This window comes from Cardiocondyla obscurior, linkage group LG01, assembly GCF_019399895.1.
Source record: "Cardiocondyla obscurior isolate alpha-2009 linkage group LG01, Cobs3.1, whole genome shotgun sequence".
Lineage (NCBI taxonomy): Eukaryota > Metazoa > Arthropoda > Insecta > Hymenoptera > Formicidae > Cardiocondyla > Cardiocondyla obscurior.
Genome location: NC_091864.1, coordinates 12,237,357 through 12,264,341, shown reverse-complemented (window position 1 = coordinate 12,264,341; position 26,985 = coordinate 12,237,357). Strand labels below are relative to the sequence as shown.

The 26,985-nt window shown below is 43.3% G+C and overlaps 1 protein-coding gene across 5 annotated transcripts in view; it reads left to right on the top strand.

Annotated features, from left to right (window-relative positions):
- Ets96b (Ets96B) overlaps positions 1 to 26,985 on the top strand; it is a 72,700-nt gene that overhangs the window by 7,102 nt on the left and 38,613 nt on the right. For 3 of the 5 annotated variants that reach the window (XM_070660047.1, XM_070660025.1, XM_070660046.1), the window contains exons 1-2: positions 2,591 to 4,087; positions 24,871 to 25,019. The gene's annotated coding sequence lies outside the window, so the exon portion shown is untranslated. Of the gene's footprint in view, positions 1 to 2,590; positions 4,088 to 24,870; positions 25,020 to 26,985 lie in introns of those variants that run through there. The other 2 variants (XM_070660032.1, XM_070660041.1) reach the window with 1 other exon arrangement.

Sequence of the window (26,985 nt, the reverse complement as noted above, 5' to 3'; positions counted from 1 at the left end):
AATGATGATTAACGACCGCGTCACGCGCCTTATCACGTACAGAAAACATTGTGTACGTAGGGGCGGATCACATTGCTTCCGCAAGCAAATCGGTTTTATCGCATAAATTAGTACCTTAATCGCTGATAAATTAGCTCGATCTTTCTATCACTGTTATTACTGTTTATTATATTAATTTTATGTGAGCGTTATTTATTTTTACAATCATAATGCTCGTCACCTAACGCATCTCGATATAAGAATGTGCGCATAAACCTTTCATACTTAATTTTTTTTTTTTTTTACGTTTTTTTTTAATGCACGTCTAGAAAAACTTAATTATAATTTCTAAGACTTATGACTCGGCAATCCCATAAAGATACGTGTACCCATAATAAAATTTTGAAAATAAACATTTTCGAACATTTAGACCACCGGGAATTCGACGTCGTGCTCGCAGATGTCTTCTTCTCGACTCTAGCGTTCTCTTCGTGATGCATTCTAGGAAGCAGAGAAGTCGGTGCAGACCCCTTTTGTTTACTGTCCGCGAACCACGTCGCATTGTCGTAACATAATTGGCGGAACAAGCGCAACGAGGTCCAGAGATTGATGAGCCCCTTTCTTTTCCTTGAGATTCGTTGGAACCTTCGGAATTGCGCTCTCGTTATAATGACGTTTGACGACGTTCCTCGCGACCGATTCGTTACATTTACAAATATCACGACGTAGTTTTTAAAAGTAAATTATACAAATTGAATTGACGAATAGACTTTTGCCAATAGTATCCGCGCAAATTAATGTAATTACGCAAATTATTCCATCCGTTCCATATTTTATTACTTTGGAACGCCTCTTGAAATGTTTTTTTTCTTCGTTCTTTTATCTCGGCTTCCAGCGAAATTTCGATCTTCTTATGCTCACGCCTGATATCCCAAATGCCATACCTAGCTCTTTTTCACGCGACCACTTAAGGCTCGAAGAAAACGGGACGTGGGACCGGAGAGGAGCCGTCCGCTCTCTTAATCGCGGCACTCCGCAGCCGCGCGGCCGGTATTATTATGTGGTCAACCTATTAGGGACTCGCATTATCAGCCCCCGTGAAGTAGGTGCATAAGGCCTATCTCCCTCCCCGTTCGCCACCACCGTCGCGCGCTGACAAAGGTTCCACGATTTATCGCGCATCCGCGATAAATGTCCTCTGAATAACGGCTACAATAGATTTTACGACGTTCGCTCGTTAAGCAAACGCGACGAAGAAATATCGCTGGTCTCTGGACCCCGGCTTATTTCTCTGAACGAATTAACGGCGATAAATCGTGAAGCGCGCGGCAAATGTGATCGTCGCGAAACCCAAGGGGCAGAATTTTGCGATTTATTCTACGCGAGAATCCACCCGCGGTCGCGCGATCAGCTGCAGGCGGTTACGCGGGCGACACGCACCGCCGGTCGTTCGGCATTTTTGTCGCGGTTTCGCTGGTTCAACACGAGCATTCGGTGCCATTTGGGCCAAAGTATTCGGGGGAGCGTTTGAACGGTGGTTAGGCCGGAGCACGAGTGAGCAGAAGGAAGAAGGAAAGGGCGGCGGCTATCGTCGAATCGTCACCGTGGCACGCGTCTCGCGCACAGCCGGCGCTGTAAAACCCGACAGGATCCACCTGTCGATGAAAAGTATCGAGAGGAGCTCTCCTTTCCATTTCTCCCCCGCGTTTCGTTCTCTCAACCACCGAGCGGCCCGGCAGCGATGTAACCGCGTTGAACAAATAACCTGTTACGTCGTAACAGTTTCTTCGCCCGGTCTCGTGTATAATCCCCGTCTCGTTAGCGGTGCCCTTGCACGCTTCTCGTCTTCTGCCTTCTATCGTTCTCCGCGATATGAGGCGGGGAAGCAAGGCATCTCCGCGCCGAGCAACTACCTGCCGACACGCGAAAAAGCGCAACTCCCAATATCGGATTAACCCAACCGTACTTCGCACGAGACTTCGCTGTATCCGGCGGGGTGTAACATATTTTATATGCACTTGCGGTTTCGTGTGGAATAATCATTATTTGTTTCTATCTTTGATCTCGCGAAATAATCCCTTTTTATCATCGCCTTCTGCAAAATTAATTAATTTAATTAGCACAAGTATTAATAAGTATCCGGCCGATTCGTGTGTATTTCTATTAAAATTCTTCCTACTTATTTTCGTTTCTTTTGCGAGGAGAGCTCATTATGTTTCTGCCCAGTTTATTCTTTTTTTTTTTTTTTTTTTTTTTTTTTTTACGCCGTTACGCGATGTATTATCCGTTACTGCAAATAAAGTCCTCGTTCATTTTGTCTTACAGGAAATATTATATGCGGCGAGTATGGCAATTAGTAAATTCAGATTCCAACTGATAAATCAGTAATGCAATGCATATGTACGTTGCAGTCTGTTGTGTCTATACTTTCCGTCAGCTATTTGTCATAAATATTGATTTGTATGTAATTATGAAATTATCGCAAAACTTATCAGCAATATACATATATCTAAGTTACAACATGTAACAAGGCGCTTCTGTTAAAATCGTTTTGTTATTATTCCACGCTGAATCGTAATTACAAAATTATAATCAAGTTCTAAATACGTATATTTTCCTATCTATATTTGAAACCTTATTTGAAATGTTATTACAACTAAACTTACGAAGCCGTGCGTTTTGTATGCGTCATTTACTCTTGCTTTTACCGTAACGTTTAAAAAAAATTGCTTTACAAATTGTTTTACAAGTGACCCTCTGATATCCGGTGCGTGTCACCAAAAACGATTGGCTAGAAGTAAGCGTGGGCTGAAAGTGTGAAATGTTACACGATCACCGAAGGCGGAAATGTATGCAAACGTGGGGACAATCGCGCGGCCGATTGCGAGGCGGCGCCGCGGCTTTAAAAATATTAGCAATCGGTTGAAGGGGGTAACCGCGAGAGAATGTGACGAATTTACGCGCCGCTTCTGACAATTCGATTTTCGTAGTCGCTTAAATTCGACCGAAACGAACGCGCTTGGGGATAATATTCGCTAAGGTTCGGCTGCTAAGCGGATATTTCGATGCTAATTCCGTGCCGAGCGCGCTATCGTTTCGGATTCGTTGCGAAGAAAATTTTGCCGTGAGAAATTCAACCTACCTTTTACATTTGAGATATCAGGTGATAAATATATGCGTGTGTTCTTATATTTATAATTAAATATGTATATATATATATGTTTGTTTCTTTGCAAAGTAACGAAAAAAAAAAAAAATTGGATTCCTCCGGAGTTTCGAGGCTAACGAAGGCGATTTTTAATGAGTTGGCGTATACGATTTACCATCGTAATTCCGCATAGACGGCAAGCAAGCTCGATCCTGCTTCGTTCCCGTTAATAGAAGGTTTTCGCAATACCACGATACTTGATGTAGTGACACCGATGGCCTACGTTTGACAAAGGCCAGCGCATGATTTATACTCATTGCACATGCCACTTTAACGCTCGCCGCGTCCGAGATATTTTATTGCAAAAACTTTGTAGCGCGCAGCATCCGCCGCGCTGTTTAATCGGCGTGAAGCCTCGCGTAGGCAGAGTTTTTCTTCTCGGAATCCATTTCGAAGGCAATACCTGTTTTCGTAAATATATAAATACGTATACGCGCGCGTGTCTAGCGGTTATTAATAAACTTCGCGAGAACGCCAGTAGCTACGGCAAGTCTCGTAACGTCGAGGTGCTCGTAAAAGACTTAAAGAAGTTTATTATTAAAAAAAAAATTATAACATTTATACATATCGACACGTGCAGTTATGCATGTAGAATTTTCCTCTTTGCGCTTCGATGTTTACTACATTTTTTTTTTTCAACTTTTTAGCGTAAAGAATTTAACATATCATTAATGATAATAAATAAATTTTATTACACTTTGTTATATTGTTCAATAATTTTGATTTAATCGTACTTTTTGCTTTCAGACTCTACCGACGATGCAGAACAAGAAAAGAAAAGTGCCACATCCAGATGTGAGATTGACACTATTCGGAGCTCAACGAAGTGGACTGTCGGAAATCTTGTTCCTCGTGCTTCGTCGATCTCACGACGCCAAAGGGTCGTCGCTCCACCGACCGGTAAGTTCTTATTTGAAATTCCCCTTGTAATTGGGTACCGTCTCATTATCGAGCGATTTAGCGTTACGTTCTGTACGCCAAGGATTAACTATGTAACTCGTTTTTTAATGGACATTATCGTTGATTCGATCGCGCGATCGAGCGACGCAGGCGCAACGATCAATAAGATGCGACGATTGCGAGGAGGAAACCGGCTGGAGGACAATCTTGTCCTCCGCGTCCTGAATTAGTCTCCCAATCGAGTACATTCGAACACAAAGATTTATAAATCGCGCGATAATCATCCGTATTGCGCAAAAACGAGGTAACCGAATCGTATAAACTTGACGAGTATTCTTTCCCGGTGCGTTACGCTTGACGAAAAAAAAAAAAAAAAGAAGGTTGCGCTTTAATTTCGCTCGTCTAGAAAGGGAGCCGTCATTACGTGATCCAACGGAGAGCGTTCTTGAACGACACTCGACTTTCGTGAGGAAGGTAAAGAGCGAGGGGGAGGATTCCGTTGGACGGCGGAGGAAGAGAAGGAGGTGGTTGTACTACGAAGGATGGAGAGAAACGTTCATTATTCTATTCCGGCGGAGCGAGGCCAGCAATCTGGTCTTATAAAATAAACCACTCTAGCTCCTCGCCCGCGGTCGGCGCGACGCGTCAAATAAATCGCAGCTCACTTCTTATGAGTTTACTCGCAACTTCAATCTTACCTCCTACCTTGACCGTCCACCCGTTGTCCTTTCTCTTTCTCTCTCTCTGTCCGACATTTCTTCGATTTTTTCGTCCCCCTTTTCTCGTTTCGTATTCATGAAATAAATCCTTTGCGGATACTTTGACGCGTCCCTGCACAAATCGCGGACGGGATTGACTCGAAAGGACGAAGGGCCGAAAGAGGCAGCGCGCGAGACATACATCGCCGTCTGAAGACGTCTGAGAGAATGTCAATCTGATATTTGCATGCGAATAGCGCCTAAATCACATTTACTTAACTTAATAAATATTTAAGTAAACCCTAGGAGCATACTTTTGAATCCATTCTGCAGTTAAAGGATATTTAATTGAGAATTTAAGAACTTAATCGATAGCGTTTCAAAAAAATTGTATAAATTTATTTAATGAGTTAAAGGCCAATTTCCATATCCAGCGATTGCGTGAAATCGATCTTAATTATTATTTAGTTCGGCGAAACGGATTGTCGGTGTCTCGGCTCGGGACGAAATATTAATCAGCTGTTTCGTAAGAGACAGTCTGGAATATCACCGGATGTAAGAAAGACTCATGCGAGCCACGCGATCGCGGACAATACAGGAGGCAAAGAAACCCGCGTGTAATTCATCTAGAGCGTGTATATTATCGTTCGCACGGGACCTGCTCGCTCGCGGCATTTTGCTCGTGTAAACACCGGAAGCGAACACTGTTACTCGCTTTATGATTCGCTCAAGACAATCTCTCGCGGCACTTCCAGTCCATCCAGTCCGCGCGTTGCCGGTTTATAACTGGGGGAGAAAAAAAAAAAAGCGCCCGCGTTAAAACTGACGATTATTTTTGCGCCGAGAGGCACAGTCGAGAACGGGAGGCAGGGAAAGTATCCGAAATCCGAGCGTTTCGATTTTCGGCGGCGCCAACTCATTGTTAGTCGAGACCGACAATGAAATTGAGCGTTTCGGAACGCCGCCGTTACTCTACGAAATATTTGTCGCGCTTGTGGCTGAGAAACGTTAGGGCGGCAAATGATCGCGGAGTCGCGAGCGATTTACTCCCGACGATAATCTGATTCACCGTGTGGGACGCGCACGTTTCTAGATCTCACTCTTTCCTCTCTTTGTCACTCGCGCGCGCGGGCGGCGCGCGTTTCCTTTCTCGATCTGGAATTTGGATTAAAGAAGACTCGGCCGAGAGCTGTCGAGACGCGAGGAAGGAGATTAAGTAAAGCCGGAATAAATTACCTCCCCGCTCACCCGCCTGCTAAATAAGCCGCCTGGTCTGGCCGAGAGAGACGCGTAGGGGGTAAACTTTGCCTTGCATCGACGATGGAAATGCATCGAATTAATAACTGTGTTCTTTAGAGAGAGATATGGGGTAAAGTCGCTTATATCTCGTACGTTACCTGTACGATCTAGCCGCACCTTCGAAACACGGCGATAGTCGCGAGAAGAAGTTGTCAGCTGTATCGGATCTATTTTTCGCTCCAAATTAATTAGCCGGCTAGTCAATTAACCGATCACCTTGCGTTTCTTAATCATTACTCTCGCGCTCGTTCATTATCAATAGCGGCACGAAGATGAGCCTTACAATAATGAACAAGATGAAAAGGAACGAAATGATCGAATCTCGTTTTATCTTCAAGGTTGAGATTTGCAGAGTTGTTTAATTATATCAGAGATTTTTATCTTTGACGATTTCATTACATCGCGGTTTGCGTACGTCTGCGGCCCGTATTTAAGGTGTTCTTACTACATTTGCCATTTAACGTTATTGGGAAAACGATATGTTTGTACGGGATTTAAAATACATTTTATACGTCCGCTGCTCGGTATTATCGGGAAGGGAATGCTCCATCGGGATGGAAATTTTCCATCGAAGATCGGCGTTCGGTTCGCGCGCGCTCGCGAAACGTAATCGAACGCATCGGGAAATAAATGGCACGAGTCTGCTCTAATCGGCCAACGAGGCAATACCAATTAAAGTTGCATTCTCGAACGATGTCTTCCCGCTCGCGTGCATACGCGCGAGCAGAACCTCGTAGTTTATCGCTACATCGCGCGTGTCATCGGTCCCGATCCCGCGCTACTTCCGATGATGCGTATGCATTTTCGCTACGCGCATTTCCGCAACGTAGCCACCAGTCCTACATGTTTATACGCGTTGTCGTCCTTTAATCGATTACGTTTATTATTGCTGTCATCTCGTTGCGATAGTCTAAAAATATTTTGCCGCAATTTTTTTTTTTTTTTGTTCGGTATTAATCCGCGCGCCGATTATTTATCTGTTCAAAAACGTAGCTTGTTTTTTTGAAAAACTATAATAAATTGTGCCCACTCTATAATTAATTTTATTATTTTAATTCATATTCTTCTTCTAAGAACAACAAATATTAAAGAATCACAAAAATTTTTTGTCAATTAAGTAATTAAATTCAGAATCGAGTCTTTTGCGCAATATATGAATTTTCTGCGGCGAATATTTGAACGTGAAAATCGTACTATTCGACTTTGCGAATTATGACGACCTCCACATTTGGCTCATTATCTGTAAGTTTTTTTTTTTTTTTTTTTTTATATATATATAAGTACGAAACAGGCTATGTACTCACTTGATTGCGACGCTTGCGATGTCTTTTCCAAGAAAACTTGTTCGACAGCCCCCTTACGGTTCGGGTCCCGCCTCCGCGATGCTTCTGGCGCTTCTGGCTTTTCTCAGTCCGCTTCTCAGGAACCCCTGGTTATCTCCTTCTCACCCTGAGCACCGGCGCCAATCGCGAGCAATGCACCGATGATACACCGAGAAAGGGTTGTAGAGACGAGGGGAAGTAAAGCGAAGGCGTGCGTGTGCTAAAGTCACTGCCGCTGCGAAACGAACGAGAGCTGATTCACTGTGCACGCATTCCTGCTGTTATTTCAGGCCGACGCGTCGGACGGCGGCGCGTCGTCGTTACAGAAGATTCTCCTTTGCTCCTCTTTTCCACGCGCGTTTCATCCTTCGGTTTACCCGAATCGGTCTCTCCGAAAATTCTCTTCTCATTCACTATTTTTCGCGTCCCGTGGCTTTTTCAATCACCTGAACACAAAAGGGTCTATCCATTCACTGACACCGTGTCTGTCACCTTCGAAGGTTTCCTCGGTCACCGCGTGTATCACCGGAATCGCGGTTGCGTTCGGTCAAACGCGGCAAAATCAATCCGACGTTTTTTTTTTTTTTCAACGAGCACGGTGACTATTTGACCGACGGCTTCTCTCTTTTTTCCTTTTGGTCTCGTTGAGGCTGCGACGTCGCGACACTGACGATACGCGCTACTGCTCGTAGTCGCACTACTCCGAGAGGAGGATGTGCACGAGGAAAGCTCGGGGCGAAGTGCCAGAAGAGCCGTCGCTTGAAATAACCGCTCGTCCACGCTTGTTCCCTCCGCAACCCCTCGTAGGTTAGCCGTCCCCACTACGGATGCCGCCGAGTGCCGAGATCGTCGGCAAAACTCTGAACCCCACTACATTCTGACGGCACCTACTCTCTCGCTCCCTTTCTAACGCCGTGGTTTCTCCTCTGCGCGTCCTCTTCTCCTCTCTCTCGCTTCTCTCTTCTTTCCTCTCCTCTCTTCTCCTCTTCTCTCGTGTTCTATCCTCCCGCCGGCGCTCGCTCGCGCGCTTCATCGTTGCGTCGCAGCGTGCGTGCGCCACTCGTACGCACACGTGCGCGCGATGAAGTTTTCGCGCCATTCCAAGATGCACTGCAAACGGCGACTTTGTTTTTCTGAAATGCCGATCCATATATATGTACTTGTTGAGAAGTACAACTTTGCGCACGGAAATTTCCTCAAGCACTTGGAACTAGCAAGGAGTCTGTAGATAAAATCAAAGGTAGACAGGAAAGAGTGGTTTAAAATGTCGAATCCTAAACGAACGAATGTCACGGATACGCGCCCTCATATCGGAGCAATCGTGTGAATAGTCACCTCGCAGGTAATTTCGAACGTTTCACGGCCGTCGTCTCTGCAGGCCGCCCTTATTTTTCTTTCGTCCCCTTCGTGCCACCGTGTTCGGAACACATTCGGGACATGTGTTGCTCGAACGTCGACCACCTTTTCGTTTCCCTCGAGAAGACACCCGAGACACCATGAGCGGCGATGGTGGTGAAACAACCGAGATTACTAGCCGCTTCTTTTTCTTTTACGATATTCTCTCCTTTTTTTCTCTCCTTCTCCACCCTCGCGTCTCCCTTTAACCTCCCTCTCTCCCCTTGGCGATGTCTGTCTCCGTTCGTTATTTATAGAAAGCCACGATGACTCGCCTAATCGTAACGAACTCCACGGCGCAGACCTCACGTATACCTATTATTATCCAGCCGAATTAATGAAACTCGCTCGCGGCCGGCCGCGTTAATTTATACTCGCCGTTTGCGAAAGATACCGCGGCGTCGTTTCGTATCCCGCGCGCATCTCGATTCCTTTTATTCCTTCTGATATATCGGATCGTTGATACTTTCGCTCACGTCGCATACTTTTCCCCGACTTGTCGTCGCGCGGCTAAACGAGCCTTCGCTCGTGGAGCTTAATCGACGGTGTCGTTAATGAACCACGTGCGCACCGCGAGATAACTCGTTGCGTCGGGGTCTCGTTCATTTCCCGTGCGACCGCTATAATTCTCCTTACCTTTCCCTCCTACCTACGATGATTCATTGATTTATTTTTATAATTTAATGCTAAGTGACCGCAAGTACGCGATCGCGACACGGCACATATCTGAAGATTTATCCAGGACACGTTAAAAGAGCAAGGGTCTTTGTCGCGTCACGTTTTTCTAAATATAAATCTTTATGATGCCCCGTAAGGGAGCGGAGATCCCTTTCGACTGCGAACGCGCCCCGTACGAATTTATCTCGCGCGCCGCGGAATTAATGCCGCCGATTATTGGTTCTGTCGATTGTTCCTCTTTGAGAGAACGACGTGAGTACAATTTTATGCGACATGACGAGCTTAAAAGTCTGGCGGAGGACTATCTCGGATGGATATTGCTCCCGTAGGTTCGTTTCTAAGCGTGTCGTCCCTTCATCGCGAGATCGTTATCTTCGCCCACGTTTGTTTGCTCCCTTCTGCGCGGACAGATCGTTATTTACCGCGGATTATCTGGCTAATTAATACGTGTTGGTAGATCCGAGCGCGAGATAGAACGTTATCTGCCGCTGTCGAGCTCGACCTCTCGCGCCTCAGCTGTCACTGATTGGAAACACCTTAAATATTCTCTACCGTTGCCCGCGGCCGCTTCTCCGCGATCAGAAGTGAACGCGGGGTAAAACGAATTAGCCCGATCGTACGTATAAATAGTAGCGTTAGTAACGCGAGGTAGAAAGAAAAAGAGAGTTGCATTGCGCGCGATGGCGAACCGCACGCACGCGTCTTCGGAATGCATATCGTGTACGGTTTGTTAACTCGCGTGCCGCAGAAATATGCCTGGCAAGTTCACCACAATTTATATATCTCGACCTAATATTCTCTAATGCGAGAAAAATAACTCGCGGGTAATTTTTAGCGCGTTTAAAATCGAGCGCAAAAAAAAAGAACAAGCTAGAGAGAAAGAGAGGTCGGTACAAATTCGAACGAATTACGTTTCCGAGAGTATTTTTGATTTACCGCAGGAAAGAAAACGTTTCTTCGAGCAGGAGCGATACGAGACGAAGCACGAATTATGAGACACGAAGAAGGTGCGAAGTCACGTTGAGGGAGCGAGTGGAACGAGCGCGGTTGACGGAATTATTATTCTCGCTCCACGACCGTCTGTCCGATGTCTCCCTTTCCACGAGCTTCGACTTCTCGGCTTTCTCATGCAGCAAGGTAGCTCGTTATAGTTCCGCGTACGGGGACATCGTCGGTTGCGTTTATTTGTTCAAGATTCAGTGAAAACTCACAAGTATATATGAAGTTATATGGAAGTTAGAGCTTTGTCAATATTTGAATGATTACTTACAGCTAAAACGTTGTACTCGACGATAGATAATTATTTTTTGAACGAAAAAAAAAAAGTTTAAAAAAAAAGTTCATAGAAAATTTGCTTCGTTGTCGTATCGTTGTTTGTTTAGAAAGTAATCTTTGAATTGTTCGAGTACTCGTCGAAGCTCTACTCGCGATAGAGATTCATTGATGGAGATTGTAAAAAAAGTACTCGGAACGAAGGAAAAAACTTTCGTCGAAATTCTGTCGGGGAGGGAATTTCTTTTCTGGTTGTCATCGACTGAAAACCATGAATTGTTTCACGGGTCTTCCCGAGAATGCTAGTCCCGTTATTCGTCGGTGCTTCCTTGGACTTTTATTTTTCCAACGACAGGCGAAAGGTTCGATAACATATGGCGGTCATTCGACTTTTATTTTTTCTGCACTTTTTTATATTAAACGAACGTTTTGTATATTTATCGCGCGTGTGATATATATATCGCTAAGTGATCCAATCTCGTACATGAGCACAACGCGATCGATGGTGACTCGTTTCCAACGTAGTCAACAAGGAAATCGTAACCTGTCGCGTAAATTTAGAACATTGTTTTCCGGGAGAGTAAATTCCACTGTGAGTAATCGCTTCCTAAATTCGGGCTCGCCCAATTTTGACAGAATATTCGTCATTTCGCGGCAGTCACACGCGGATATTTGATCAATGCAGTATTCAGCTATCGACGTAACAAAAATAATTTACAGTACAATTAAACAATACAATTATCTTCTTTTCGTGCGGCACGAGTAACTTGAAACAAGCACCGATCGCGAGAAAAGACGTACACAAATTTATAATATGAACATTTGTGTGGCAAAGAGAGAATTAGTCGTTTCTTCCGGTGCGTTTGGCGCGCACCGCGTTTATTATTAACTCTTTTGGATTGACACATATATCTCTTTGAAGAGCGCGGTCTTCGGCAGTGGCATAACAGAGACTAAACAGCGGTTCTAGGTATCGTCTTCGCGAAAAAGCCCCGCTTGCTCGACTCTTTTTAACGCCTTAAAGCCATAATATTCACGGCGAACGAGCGCAAAAGCCCAAAGTCACGTTCCAAGAAAACTGTCAATGCTGAAAATAATTTTTTTAAGTGACAATCCGTAATAGAGTGTAATTCTTCGGTTAGATCGCTGACCGAATATCTGTAAAAAAAAAAAAAAAAAAATCCTGTTTTTTGTTGTACGTTAATCTCGTAATTTTTTCCCCAATTTTTCTCAGAACTATAACGAACGAATATTTCACTTTAACCGCAAGCGTCGTTGCGTGAAATCGTTTCCTGTTCTTCGTCGGCGCGCAATGGACCAGTACGAGTTCACATGCGCCCGCTTCAGCGCGGTTCGTATGCGATGCACCTGAGGTGTCGCCGGGATGTAGTGGGACCGAAGGGCGCGGGGAAATGGGATTGAGCGATGGCAGGTCATTAACGACGGAGATAAAGAAGTTCGATGATCGAGACGCGGCATCAATATACTCATTCGAAAGGCATTAGCTATAACCCGTTCGTCGTCGTACAACTGTAACGTTAATTAATTAACAATAGTTAATAGCGAGCAGAGGGAAATATATATAATACGCGATAGTTTTTCCTCTGGGACATGTTGAACGATCACATGCTCCCCACGTTTTTCTCGTGCGCGATGCTACCTGAAGGTAAACGACGTAGGTAGTACGCGGGCAGATCGTTAACGATGGAAGGAAGCAACGGGTAGCAACCGGAAGCCACGCACAGGAGATGTGACTTGCTAGGTGCGCCTTCGCGTTGGCTCCTGCCGTCATCCATCGCGCGTCGACGAATAACTCGTGCCGACGGCGACGGTCAACAACCGAAGATATCGATGCGTCTATTCTCGTGCTCCGCTCGCTCGTGCGATGAACCAGAGGCTGGTGCCGTCAGAAAATGTAAGCTCAACCGGATAATATTGACGTGAATTTTAAATTCGGCAGAACCGAAATACACTTGTAGCGATAAACCAAGTTTTTTTTTTCTCTCTCTCTCTCTCTCTCTTTCGTTTTACGCGCTACGCGAGGAATTGGCTCGCGACGACTCATTGTTTTATTTTGTAACCGGCTGTTTTTTTTTGCCTTGCTCGCAAAATTTTACATTTTTTTTTTCCGTTTTGTAATTTTGATAAATCTCTACTTTATCTTTTAGTAATTCAGTGCTGAGTGTATAAATGAATTTAAAATCTGTTTCCCAATGTATATTATAAAGAAACACACAGTTATGTAAATGCGTAAAAATTACGTAAACTTTTGGGTTTTAATTTCGGACTTAATAAAATTTCCGAATAATGTTTCTTTTTTTTTTTTTTTTTCCTAATTAAGAACACACGTGTGTTTCCAAAGAGGGTATGGATGCAGTATTTAGTGATTCTTTAAGATGTTTCGTCCAATTTTCACGGTGCGCGAGCGTGAGATTTCATGGGTGTGTCGAGACCTGCCGAAGTTAAAGATTTCTTATAAGAACTTTTGGTGGAAGACGCGCTTGGACCAGCAGGCGGGTCGCAGCCCCGGATGCGCACCGGGCCGGAAAAAGTTCTCTCCTTGCGGCACTTCTTTTAAAAAATATGCCGGAAAAATTCGAAGGAAACGCGAGGGGACGAGAAAAAAAAAGGCGGTGAAAATCATCAACGGTTGACTTTAGTTGGTTTTATATCCTCTCATTTTCAAAGTTTCAATGTTAAGTAAAAAGTAGCGTAGCAAAACAAATTAGCTTGTAATGTTTAAAATGTAGAAAAAAAAGAAAAAGAAAAACACACATTTGCAATTGTCCTGAATTTTTCGTATTTCTCAAACATTTATATAACAGCGTGTTTCTTTAATACATTAAAAACAGACTTTTTAATGAGATTTTAAATTGATTTTCACGTCTAGCAATAATTTTTAGACAGATAGGGTTCGAGAGGGGCCAGTGGCGAACGTGCGCGCGAGCTCCTTCGATATAATTACCACGTCACGGTCGGCGGCGCCCTTGCGAGTGCACCTGCCCAACGAAACAGAAACCTCGGGCTGTAATAAACGCTACGCTGCGTCGCGTGTGCTCGCAATTACGCACGTGCGCGATCGTGTTGTGCAATGCGTACGCTCGCGTTTGCGCGGGCCGCGATTCGGCATCTCAGAGGCCGAAGGTTGCACGGCCATTAACAGCTGTGTCAAGTTCATTATTTCACGTGACGGAATAACTCTGATCCGCGAATAAATGGCACCCCGGTGCAAGTTTACCGAGATCGGGTACGAGCGCGCCTAATGCAGTCACATTTGCGTCTTTGTGCGCACACATCCTTTCTCGGAGGAAACTCAAACTCGAATCCTTTGCGAGCTTGCATTTTGCTGCTGGTTTTTTTAAACTGAATGGGGTAACAAGGAGATGATCTCCGGTTTAAAAGAGTTACGCGCGTTGAAATTTTTGGGTAAAAGATGCTTTACAACCGGACAAAGAGAAACGTTGGAACCGGGTCACCGACTTGCGTAAACGACGGGAACTTTTCGAGATAAAAGTTGTCAGTATTCTCAAGTGAAAAGAGGCTACCCTTGCTTCTTTTTCGCTGAGACTTGCGAACGAGAACGAGTCCCCGTAAATCCCTATTATTCGCGTGGAGAAGACAGATGTCACCTTTCTTGAAAGAGGAAAAAATATTAAAAAAAAAATTAAAAAAACTTGTTAATCGAGTTTGAAAGCAAAAGCAGCGCGCGGCTAATCCTAAAACTCAGGTCTTTCCCGCGATAATTATTTTATCGTAATGTCGATATTTGACAGAAGTCAATCGGCATGTTGCGGGATGCTGTTGCAATAAAAAAAAAAAAAAAAAAAAATTCGACGGATTTGCGCGTAATTATATCGCGCGGCGTATATACTTTGCTTCACGGGTGATAAAGTCGAAGAATAATTTAAAATTAAGTACCTCATTGACAGCAGGTAGTAGACACGGCGAGCTACGAGCAATGCGATGATTATATACCGGTAGTGCGATCGTAAATCAGCGGAATCGCCGCCGACTGTTGAACCGCGCCGCGCCGCTCATCGAGACGCGTGTTCCGCACCTTATTGGTAAGAAATGCTCTCGTAGTTTCAATTCCATGCCGGCGCACGACATTCCTCGTTCTCGTATGGAACGTTAATAAGCGGAACAATCTTCGTCGGAATTTTTGAGACGTGGGAAAGGAGATTTAACCTGAGATCGCGCATCTACGATCGAACGCAATTACATTTGGAATTCTTACAATTTCTTTCAAGACGATTTTAAAATCTTGGTACAGGAATTTGGAAAGTGCGTAATTGTTGTCGAGTGATTATGCAACTTAATTATTTTTCTTGTAAAAAGAAATGGACGAAAGTAATAAATGTGAAGTATTGAAAATTAGCGCGTTTTTCGTTTACGATAATGTAAATTGGGACACGAGTGAATCTCTCTCTCTCTCTCTCTCTCTCTCTCTCTCTCTCTTGCTTTACTTTTGCACTCTTGACCGTCTATAAGTCGATGACACGATTTGGACTAATGCTTTCGCATCCTCCTATTTGGTCGCCGACATTAGGAGCGATTTAAATTCATGGCGATCGAAATTAAGGTCGCCTCGGACGTTTCGCTCTCGCCGAACCGTTTTGCCGTGCCATTACGAGACTCCGAGAGACTCGTTCATAGACGACTCATTGTATTCAAAGGTGTTCACCATTATTATTTTCGTCTCGCGAAGAAAACGAATGTGCCCCGGTTCTCGAGACCGAATTTCAGCCGGTCAAACACTTTCGATCAGACTGTTGATTTTATTTAAAATATTACCTGGAAGTTTACCTTACAACGAAGATGAGGTCGAAAGATATTAAAAATATGACACTGTCAATCAGTACCTTTCGTGTATTTTTACTAAATAATATTTAAATTTTTTTCATATACTTTGAAAATGTTTTTAGAGACGCAATCCTCAGTGCTAAATATAATTTGTCCTTGAAAGACTTTTCTTCCATCTTCTTCGTCTTCTCGTTTGTTGTTTGTGTCAACACGATTGTTAGTCTGGCACAATCCATGAGTTCACGGTAAAATCGGCAGGATTCTCACGTCAGTTCCAACCCCATCGCATTTGAAGTAGGATTTCGAAGATTCAAAGAAAGATTGGTCATCCCAAAATCAAGATGTGTTGTCACAGTAGTCGTTTAGAATTCAGAATAAGTTTCAGTCGCGAATTTTAGCTGGATGCACTAATCACCTCGTTTTTTGGTAATAATCAAAATTATATATTTTTTTGTAAACAATTAATAAAATTGTTATTTAATTATTACTTTAATTTAGCTGATAATTAAATGTTTGTTCAACATTTATTTTTGGTTGACTTTGCGTACACGATAAAAAGAAATTAAGTTGCTTTGGGAGAAAGAGAGAGACATAGTGAGTGAATGAGTGAGTGAGTGAGTGAGTAAGTGAGAGAAAGAGAGAGAGAGAGAAGACTGGTAATTAAAATGCACAATACGTTCTTACCTGTCGACAAACAGCAGCCATCTTTGTTTTCAATTGCCGAAACATGCCGCTAATTATTTATTCCTCGCGTACCTACGCGGCGACTTCTATCCACGCGCGTGAATCTTCGGAACAGATTGAGCTTTCGAGGGACATACTAATGGTCATATTGAATGAGAACGTCGAGATCACGGATAACTTTTCATATTTGCGTGCCTCTTTCAAACTGTAAATTACGAATAAATATTTTTAACTACAATAAACTAAATTTATATTTTAGTTCTTTTATACATAAATAAATTTTGATGTTTAGCAAAACTAAATAAAAATAAATTGAGCATATTTAGATTAGAAATTAAATTTCTGTTTACGTATCTAATGCCTATAAAATATAAATCACACGATTTAATTAATTGTATGTACACTGAAAGGCAGATATGGCATTTGCTGCGACAAACGGCGACGGCGGCTGGCATACGTGACTTCTCCTTCTCTTGGCCGCCGAGTACGGAGGACATTGTAGTAGAGCGCGTTTTTTCCCCCTCATTTCTCTGTGACTGGTGCTCTTTGGAATATCTACGCACGTGCTTCATGTGAGATTCGACGCACACCACACCAAGGTCACGTATGCTAGCCGCCGTCGCAGCACCACGAACGCTATTCCTGACGGTGAGTGTACATATACGTAAGTGCTTTTAATCGAAGGGGAAGAAAATTAGACAATCTATAATCTCCAACAGTGCGCGCGATAATAATTATTTGCATAATGTTTTAATTAAAATAATGTTCGCTTACTCTTACTGACGATTACAGAAACGGAGAAACTGACACGCCTTTATTCACATGAATATCTTATTCTGGCTCATGAATTGCAGCCTTAACTTGGCACGTTTATCGTACACGATCTCTCATTCTATATTTAGAAGACGATGACAAGTATTACACAATATGGCGATAATTATTGTCTATTCATTATTTTAACGATGCATCGTAACGCGTTCTTGATTTCTACGATTTTATCGCGCCTCTCTTTGTTTTTATTTTTTTTTAATTTTTCGTGGCTTCGACAGTAAAAATAAGTAGTAAATAATACTAATTCGACATCCATGCTCTTAGCGAGCTTTGTTACGACAGAAACGCAGCTGTCGTACTATCGATCGTCACGACGATGCTAATTAAGGGAGCAACATGAAAATAAATATCGACGATTTATCTTCATGTCTCGCGCACAATGCGCGAATAATCGTAAATTTTTATTTTGGGAACATGAAGGTACGTTCGCGCGCGCAAAGATATCTGGCATGATTCCATCCAGCATCCGTGATATATGTATCACGTCAAGATCGAGAAATAAATAATAAAGAGTCGAGCTAAGATCGAGACGCGATTGCATGCTACGTCCTTATATTTCCGACCGATCACTTTTTTTGTATTACACGCTAACAATATCTACCAATTATTCATTTATATATATACATAAACATATACTTCGGAATATCGTGAGTGTGTGCGATTAAAAGATGTTAGTTTTATTTCACCCTCGAATTTTCATATGAAGAGAATAATCAAGAATGTGTCGTTTTTTTTTTTTTTTTTTTACATAGCGACCGCGGCAAAAATGTTGCGCGGCGAGATGTCTATTATACGTAGGCACATAGTAGCTCTCTTGACTCGCATAAGAATCGCGAAGCGATATTTCTATGCTATGTTCGCAACAGATGCAGATTGTAAATTGTAGTTTTGAAGAACGAACGAGAATAATTTTTTTTTCTCAAACTTTTTTTCTCCTCAATTCTATTTGAATACTTACGATCCTCTACGCTTATAAATCTAATTGTATAAAAGCAGTCGAATAATACATTTTCGTACCGCGTTGAGTTATAAGCTCGTAACGTGGATACGATGTTACAAGTGCTACCAGACGAGAATATTATGCGAGAGGCACGAAAACGAGATGCACGAAAATGATCTCCGGATGACTTAGTGGAAAATAAATTATCGTCGGTATATATTTTACGGGTGTATTTAGTGGGTCGGCCAGTGCACGTCGGGCTGGTCCAGATTTACGTTCGCGTCCGGTACTTGAGTTCTCTCCTTGCGAACTTTGTACATCGCTATGTATAGAAAATACCCAGTAAATATATAATTACTCCACGTGGATGAAGCGTTCTTAAATTATGAAACGCTAGTCATTTACGTCAACATATTAATTATATATTACTTTGGGAGTTACATACACGCGCAACTTCTGACGACTACTTTTATTAACGAAGGATAGCGAAAGCTTGCCTTTTTTTTCTTTTTTATTTCCGTTTTATTTTAACTTACATTTTTCTGTTACGCGTTAAAAAATGTATTCTTAGCATTCGAAGTAGAAAGATAATAGACCTGTGGGTGTGACCAATTTCTCTCCCATTGTGTCGCATCGTCGCTTATTTCACGCTACGCTAATCGAGATAGAATTAACAATAGCGTCGTGTGTCGGCTTTGTCACCGTGGAAACTGCGGGCTGCCATTGCGAATATATTGACGACAAATTACCCACGTGTCCCACCGCCACCGACGAACGAGCCCCGGGACAGATTTACGAACGTGGATTTTTGTCACGCGACGACAACGACGAAAATTCTTTCCCCGCACGATCTCCGGACGATCGCAAATCACCCGCGCAAAGTGAGTTATCATTCCCGATTTCGCTCGGCTTTAATGACGACGTTGCTCGCGCCCAGCGCGGCGATTTATTGTCGTGACTGTCGCGGGTCCACTTAGTCGTAAAACAAAAGAATCCTATAAATAGTCCTAGAATTTATCGGTTCCCGAAGGAGCATCGATCGTTGCACCGCGACGTAGACCGCGGCAAGGATAAACGAAAGAGACGTTCACCTCGGGCACAATTCCGCAACCGCGCGAATATCGCGGAGTGGCGTGGAATTTATGATATCCGTTCCGGCAAACGCTGATCATTCACCGAAACAATCATATTCCACCGCGGCGCGGTTTGAAAAATTGCCCGCATTATGCATCACGCGGCGGTGTTTCCGTTCGCTGCGATAATTATATTGTTGCGCGGTGGCTTTTTGCGCCTTTTCTTAATCGCACGGACCCGCGACAGGTTTGTTAGAGATTGTATAAATAGCGCGCTCTCCGTATCGCGGCTACGTTTTATCGACGTATTTGCGTCGCCCCTTCCGTGAGCCGGCGGTTCTCGTAAAATCGCTTTACGAGCATTTTCAATCGTGTCTTTACGGAGCGTCGTAAATGACTTCCTTCCGTCGTGATTAACATAATTCTTCGCATCGCGTTTATTCGTACTAATACGGGAGCATGTGCCGCCATGAACATAACTGCAGGTGTATACGCGGAGGAAGGAAAGCGACGATTAATATGCGTCTTCGAGATGCGCTTTTTCCTTTCGTTTTACCCGAATTAAAACGCGAGCGTTTATTAATCGGCGAGGATAAACGGCGGCCCGGCTCGATCGCATACATTATCCGACGTGGTTTAATTAATTAGTGGGATTTACTAATATCAAATTATTCTTATTACTCTTCTCTCGCTTATTAAATGTGACCCTTTTTCCGTACAACGACCGACCTACCCGCCACTTAAATAATTTTCTACTAATGATCGCCATTTCCGTCTATTTATTCCCGGAGTATCCCGTGATAGCTTAATTAACATTTGACATTTTTTTCCCCAAAGAGAAAAAATAGCCCGATGCATAAATAATACATAGAGAGTCAAATAGCGCAACATCGATATTCGTCCTGTCCGCAACTTGTGGACATCTACTCGCTTCCTATCAATCAGTTATTTCGCGATGGCATCGCGAATGTAACTAAGCGGCGTTTCTCAAAGTTACTCGCAAGTATATCGCGCGTGCATATCTGTATGCCCGGAATTCTCGCTTTATGTCGTTCCCTTTGTCTGGTAGAAATGTAATTCCGCTCGCTATAAGGCGATTTTCTGGCGCGTTGGTTAGAACCCTAGAACACCGGAATAAAGCGGCTGCGAATTGCGTACGTAGTATTCTCTATGAAGGGGGAAGACGCAGATCTAAAGCGCGCTGAGCTCCAACTAATATGGTGGAAATTACTGTTCGCCTCATAAATCGATGCAGCCCGCAATTTGCATCGGCGAGGCACATCGTAAAGCCCCATTATTTCTCATGACATTAATATACGGCGCATTAAAGTTCACTTCTACGGGCTGTATCGTTCCGACTTGCCGAGTATAGTCGGGCAAGAGCCAACTTTTTATTGGAGCCTGAACCTCACAGACCCTATTAATTGTGCCTGTTCGATTAGAATTTATCAATCGCTGTAAAGTCAGACTTTTCATTCAAAATATTGAGTTTTTCAATAAATTCGAAAACCTTTTGTTCACAATTTATTAAGCGTAAAGAATCAAGTACAAAATATTAGTCATGATTTTGTTACACTGATAATGCTTTTTGAATTAAAATCGGAATATAAATTTTTTTATTTTTATTTTTTTACTTTTCTATTTGAAAGCGATAAAATATGAAATATTTGTTGAAGTGTCAGCTGATGGTTCTTCAGATCTGATCAAACGCGACAGTGCATAGCTATTACTTATACATTTTAATTCTATTTTACATTAAATAATGGGTTATATTAACGCGTATTTAATGTAATGTACACGTATATTTATGAACATAAATATTTTTTTTAACATATTGTAAAGAACATTTATATATTATATATACATATAATATACAATATTGAAGCATTGCGTTATCTTCGAAATACAGTCATTAGCACAAATTGGATGTAATTGCACATCTCGCAGCCGCTAATACGCACGTAGCCGCTTATAAATCGATGTTATCACGTTCGCTCTTTGCGCATGATACACGTAGCGTCACTTGTTTTTTCTGATAAACTTTAATTTCGTGCCATAAATAATTCCATGCTAATAAATAAATAAAAACAAATTATAATTCTCCTATACTAACTTAATTTCATTCGATCGTAATCGGCACGACGAGAACTCGATGTTCTTCTCGCTAAGGCGGCTCACGCGAAAGATTCGATCAAGAATCGTGTGCCGAGGGGGATCGCAAAATTATAGAAAAATCGTAAAGAAATCGCGATTAAAGTTAAAGGAGACAACGACGTCGCATCTGTAGGGGAAAGGATCCTTTCCCTGGATTTCTTCCCTTCATCGCGAATTGCGGAATGATCCCGTCGAATAGTTAGCTTTTCTTCCTCGGGTTCTATCGGGTTCTATTACTTATGCAGTCTACGTTACCAGGCTCGCAACGTGGCTTGCACGACCGCTTGCTTACCCTTCGTAACGTGTACTTTATTCCTTCCAGATGCGCTCGCGCCGATAGCTACTGCCGATCCGCTCGTTTAACAGCGTAACAGCGAACGGCAGCGGGAGCCAGAGCGCGGCGAACGCGTAGCGAAAAAGAGAAAGAGGGTAAGGGTAGAAGTAAAAGAAAGGATTAGGAGAGTTCCGAGGGGGATGCATAGGAATGGGACGTGACGGAAATACGCCCGCCTTTCACGGAGGGTGCTGCGGGAAAAGTGAAAAATACATTTCCCGTCAAAATATTATCCCGTCAATGATTCGCGGTCGACGATCTCGAACATAAAACAAAAAAAAAAATACTTTTGATGAATTTATAGGCTTACGCTTATAATTTATATTTCTTTATGATGTTTTTTTATAGGTTGTACTTATGTACGTACGTAATCGATCATCGGTCGCATATTGTCGATCACGGAGTCTGTTTTAAATATCGGTTGTGATAATGTTTTATTGATTCTCACCTTTTTTTTTTTTTTTTTCTGCGGAGCATCGAGGCATTAGCATATTGGTGGGCCCTGAATTTGATAATAGTTCTTATATTGGATTATCACCTTCTTTTCTTTTTCTTTTTACAAAACGTTTGAGTTCTGTAAAATATTGATAATGTATTTTTCATTCGGGAGGGTCAGTTTCACAGATTAATGAAGTTGATTCATTGTGTTGAAGCGTTTATCAATACTGTCGCAAACGTATCTCGTTCATCGAGATCTCGGTCGCGTCTCCGACGACAATTTGAAAAGGGAACGAAGTCTTCCCTGTCGCAGATAATATGAGAAGGGTGCATCGCGGGGATTAAGAGACGAGTATATCGTTGACACGCGCCTAAAACCAGTTTGTTTCGGTCCTCGTCAATGTTTCACGATAACGAGGCGATTCTTCGTGGTCTAGGAGCAGCGATCAGAAAGAGTGATCGCTCGCGCTTATCGGAGGACTAGAACGCGTCTGCTGATGTTCATTGTCTTGAGGTACGCGAGAGAAAACCAGCCGTAAGGCGGATTCACCCTACCGACCGCCGAACGGTCGTAAAGCATTAAATCGAATGGCCAGAGGGAATCGTAAAGCCACCGAGCTCCGGTAGCGCGAGATTAAATATAACTTTTTACGATGAGAACCGCGGGAGTCCTGAAAGCGAAAGTCTGTGGGGACACCGGTGTACCGGGACCATTTTCGGGCAGTCAAATGGGATGTCGCTCGCAGGGCAAGAGTCAATGGTCCGCAGGAAGAAAGAGAGAAAAAAAAAATATCAGTGAAAGAGATGCGATTTCAAAGTTGCGATTCGTACCGCGATAGAGCGGGTGTATAGACGTCGCGTTATTTATGAACGGCGATTATTGGTTTTCTTTACGATAAAGTGTCCTTTTTTTTCTGCTCATTCGAGATTGCAACAAGATTACAAAAAATTTCCAAACGCAACATATTTAGGACAGTATTTTAATACAGTTAGATAACAGAAGGGTATAGACTTTTATCTCTCAATTTATATCTTGACTTGAACAGAGAGAGAGAGAGAGAGAGAAGTCGATAAGTGCTTTTATTAACTTACACGGCCGGACGTAAACAATTTCATCACGATAACGAGCTTATTGTTAGTTGTTAGACTTACATATGTAATCTGCGAGCGATCTACAATATTCAGCGAGTGTCCGAAACAATGTTTCTCAAATACAAAGCTTGCGTTTTAATTACAATAAACACGTTCAATTATAATTCTAATTTATATAATACGCAATATTATTTTGGAGAGTAATTTGTTTCATCTGAGTCGTTTCGCGTGCCTCGCATGCATCTTGTATTACAAACCGCGATAAGAATTGCCGATGCCTGGGATTCCCGTTCAATTTCGTTTACGATTCGTAAACGCCGGCGGGCAAGTGCATCGCTCTTTCCGAGCTTTTAACGATGATTAATTTCAGCGGAGGGTGCACGCGACAACGCGCACGTTACCCGAGAATCCGCCGCTATTTCGACACGCGATATATATTTTCGGGATGGAGAAACGGGTGGCTTAAAGTGCTGTTCGCCATCGCGACGATTTACTCGAAGCGACGGCCGGAGAAATCCACTCGTCCTACCCCGTTACTTTTCATTCGCGAGGAACGTGTTAGCTGCGAGCTTTCGCAAAACGGTCGCAGCTGCAACGCGGCGCGGCTTTCGTCGTATTTCGGGAAGGGAAACAACTGCGCAATCCGCGGGAATTTTCGCGCGGAACGTGTAAATTCGCGGGCAGCCAAACGATTATGCTTCTCGGGGTAATCGCCGATAAATCAATACGCGCGTACAATCTCGATCTTGACTCGGTACGTTAAACCTTCTCTCCGGCTGATAAAAATTGGCTCGTTCGGTCGTCATCCCCGTCGCGATTTCTCGATCCTCGTTATTAATTTGTCAATTAGCATCGTGCAGTAACATCGCCGACGTGTTTAAGGTAATAATTGAGAAGACGGCGTATCTTCTTCGTTGAATCGTAAAAACGCTTCCCGCCTTGACGGCGGTTGCTTTAAAAGGATCACGCCGTGATTCGTAACACGTTGCGACCGTACGTAATACGCGTAGCCATCACCGGATGCGATCGGTCCCACTACCGGAAGCGATGTGCCTTTCTACCGCGCGTGTCCGGCGTGCGTTATTTGGCAGCGATAGGACGGTGAAAATCCTTTTGCCAGTTCTTACTTTATAATGCCCCGCGTAATGCGCAATCGAAAATGATGACGGGTCTGTTTCGAGTATGCGCGCTCCGATGGATTTTATTTCCGTCCTGATAATTCCGTTTTTCGTATACGCGATTTGACACGTAATTTTAAAATAATCGCGTGAAATATTACGATTTAAACAGGCCGCGGGCGATCACGGATCGGCGAATGTGCGATTTCACGAGCGAAATCAGGCGCTCGTTTATTTCACTGAGAAATGACGTCAAAAACCGTCGCGTGACGCGCGATGGTGCGGCCAAAAAGCGCGTCGAATACGACACGTATGAGGAAACGAGCGATCAAATTTAGGATAAGCAATAATTTTCTCGACGATCCTATTTATCTCGCGTTAATTTTACAACTCGATCAAGACTTTTTTTTTTTTTTTTTTTTTTTTGCAATTAAATTCGAGTGTCTCGTTACATACAAACGACCCGCGTCCTCCGTTAATCGGACCGCCCGCGATTAAGCGCGATGGGCTAATTACAAGTGTCGAGCTAATTAAGCAGCGGCGTCACGAGCGTGCTATATATGCCGTACACGTCGACGGGCCAAGAAGTCCGCTGATGTCCGTCACCGAGCGTCTAATGGCGAACAAATAACAGTATTTTTCTTACCCGCAGCCCCCGGTACCCGCGAAAGGAGAACAGTTACACGTCCCGCCTATGGCGAGCTCAGCAGGATGCATTGCGAGTGATAATGACGGCGATGGGGAAGCCGCGGACGTGGCGTGCATCGAGCTAGAAGCGCGGACGTCGCGTTGTATTCTTATGTAAGTACATTGAGAACTAATATTAAAAAAAAAACGACAAATTAACGTTCTTATATCACAAGGGTCTCGGTCATTGTAAGCTTGAGTTATTAATCGCGTAAAAATTATTATCTTGTTAGCGGTAATTGACAAAACGGCGTATCAGAATTAACTATCAGTCGCTCAGGTGTCGTTCGATTTTCCATTAGTTTTTTTTTTCTTTTTTATTCACACGTAGTTGATTTTACGTAAAAGTTAACGCTTTCGGATACCCGGTAGCGATCAATGAAAACTCCTAGGTATAATGCCCGGATTACGCGGGAGTGCCCACAATGGCTGCATTATAGTTATTGCCCGAAGAGTACGGATGCTGATGACAGCATTACCGTGATTGCCAGTTAACATAATGACCGTCGCTGACCAGCGTGTCTACCAGTAATGTACGAGCTTTCTGGACACGCGGGTCGACGACCCTTGACCTCATACAGGCTAGATGCGAGCTAGATATTTCCTGAAAAAGGAGAAACAATTGGCAATCGGCTCGGTCTCGAACGTGACTTGATCGTATTGTGGAGGGAATAGAATAATGCTCGTAGCTGGCAGTTCCGCGCTCTTATAGTATCTTGTACGCCGTCGGCGTCGCGCTCGAATCGGAAGGAGAGTTATCATCGGTGGAATTAGAGCCAATAGATTTTTTATTATAGTGTAATATTTTTGCCGGTAATTTTTAGTATCGTTCTCACGTTTATATTTCGGGATATAAATTATTGAAAAAAAAAATAGGTTTGTTGGAAAGTTATTCAAGATCTTTGCTGTTAATAATTATAACATAATCGCTATTATATTACAGTCTATTAGTATACGATGGATTAGTTGATAGGCAGCGTAGGTAATTAGCGACGTTAAACTAATAATTATGCTCGCCTCGGTCGCGTCGATGATGCATAATTACACGTTTTCGTGGTTCACGCGACCTCGAGCTACTCTTCTACCGTAGTATTTCTGTGCAAAAATTATCTTTCAATCTTTACCGTCGGCTCTTCGAAAGGAGGTTAATATGAACATACATATATAAGTATATATATCTCTCTATCATGACGTAACCAGCATTAACGAGCGAAACGGTTCCATACCCGGCCACGACAGATATTCGCAAATTGAACGATGGGCCCGCGCGTACTCGAGATAAATAAATATCACGGGTGGCGGGTCGTGAGATGCGGGTATCGTGAAAATCAGCCGTAGTCATCTCTCAAAACTCGCACGAGTCTTTATTCATTTTTTTTTTTCCCCCATTCTCTTCGATTACCGAAAGAGCCACTCGTTAAAATCAATCTCGACACGTAGAGTTCCACGCACGAAGTGAAAAGTCGAACGGTGATTGAATGTCACTGTGGAGGTATTAAATGCCCACTTATTTTTATCGATTAGAAATCAACTGCTGATTAAGGTTCAAGTAGCTGCCTCCATCCGTAACGATATTATTTGCGAGCTGGTTGTAGGAAGTTTTTTTTTTTTTATTTTCCCGAAACAAGTTTGTTCGCCAGTGGCCTCGCGGTGTCGGTACCCGTGGACCGGGCTTTTTACCCGGCCTGGCTGATGCCTCGTTTACATCTCGCGTTTACGTCTCGTCTGTCGGCAGCGTACACGTGGTCACTGTTCGCGCGTGCCACGGTTAAATGCGCTGTCACGGCTGAGCCCGTCACTCTGACGCGGAGGGCTTGATTGAGTGGGGCTCGATCTTTCTTCAATTGAAAAATAGATCAATGAGATCGAAGTACTGCATGTTGTGAGAGTATTGATCCGGGACTACCGAGTTCTACTGCGCTGTACCTTCTCGAAACTAAATCATCTCGAATAGAACAGAATTATACGAATAAAGTATAAACCCACATCGTCCGACACATTGTAATCTCGATGTTGCGCTAACGATAACGGTTCTCGCTCGTCGTTATAATAGACTCCCTGAAATACAAACTCCACTTTT